We start from the raw sequence: 1,378 nt of genomic DNA on the forward strand, positions 1-1,378 counted from the left end.
TATTTATGGTATGTATGCATGACTTTGTTTCTTTGTAGCAAAGACACACAGAGATTAAACGGTTGTTATTTTGTGATAGATGTAACACTGATAGCGTCCAAATAAATGAAAAAGAGGAAAATGAGTTGAACTGGATTTATGAATTTTCCAGTGTTGAAAGGGAAGTAAAAAGCCCTTGTAAATACTGTACGTTGATGCTATATATGGTAAAGGCAAAATATTCTTATGTATTCAGAGTAGCAATTTTTCTCATGCAATTTCTTCTCAAAGTATAGATCATTTATAATCAGTTTGCATGGGAAAGCTTTTCTTTTCTGTGAATATGTTATTTTATTGCCTTGAAGTTCTATGCGAGTGATCAGAGACCCTCCACAGCAGAAAACTGAATCCAGAGCTGGAAACAGATCTTGCAAAAGGAAAGAGAAAAACACAAATGTAGACTAAAATGACGCATTCTGGCCTCTTTCTGCACAGTTACAACACCACCTTTTCACATTAGTGACTTGACAAGAACCAGATCCCAGAAATCTGCCTGTGTTGTGTAAGGGAGGAAAAATAAATTTCCCTCTACCCTTCTATGTTCTTGGCTGAGAGCCCTCTATAATAAAAGGAAGATTAAAAGGAGAAAAACAAACAGAAGTTCAATAACATGTATACCTCCTGTATATCTAGAACACACCAGGAAAACTGAGTAATGCCCCCAAGCCATCTCTTTACACACCATCTCCAGCTAAAGGCGAAAGATGTTGGGTGGGGGGACCAATTACAGGAGGTTACCAGGAAAAGCCCAGGAAATGAGTCCATTGATAAGAATTTCTAGACTTAAGTCCATTGATAAGAATTTCTAGAGATCGAGTTATCCTCTTCCTGGTACATCCAGAAGGACACCCTTACAAATGGAGATTTCCCTTAGAAGTGTAAATGTCTCCTAAAAAAGAGTTACTTCTACTCATTTTTTGGAGTTTTTACTTTGTCTCCTATTTCTTAAAAGTAATCAGCCTCAAATAATCATTATGCCAAAAGAGTCATATTTGCGGGTGGCAAATTCTGCTCCCTTTCAAAGTGGAATGAGTCCCAATTATGACAAAAACTGTTCGAGAAACCAGGGATTTTGGATTGTTCAAAGGACAGACGTTAACCAAGGACACCTGTCCTTTGTATGTCAAATATTTCAGCAGTTTTCCCTTTATACTCTTTTAAGTCTTCAGGTAATATAGAAATATAAATAGTCCCATTATCTTGTTTGTCTTGGGTTAATACATGCTACTATCAACAGGGCATTAGGAATGATTGGAAGCTAAACCATCATTGATTGTGTAGAACATCTTCCCCACTATTTCCTTACCAATTATAGTCAAATTTTAAAATCCCTATGATA

Source organism: Meles meles, chromosome X (assembly GCF_922984935.1).
Source record: "Meles meles chromosome X, mMelMel3.1 paternal haplotype, whole genome shotgun sequence".
Taxonomy (NCBI): Eukaryota; Metazoa; Chordata; class Mammalia; order Carnivora; family Mustelidae; genus Meles; species Meles meles.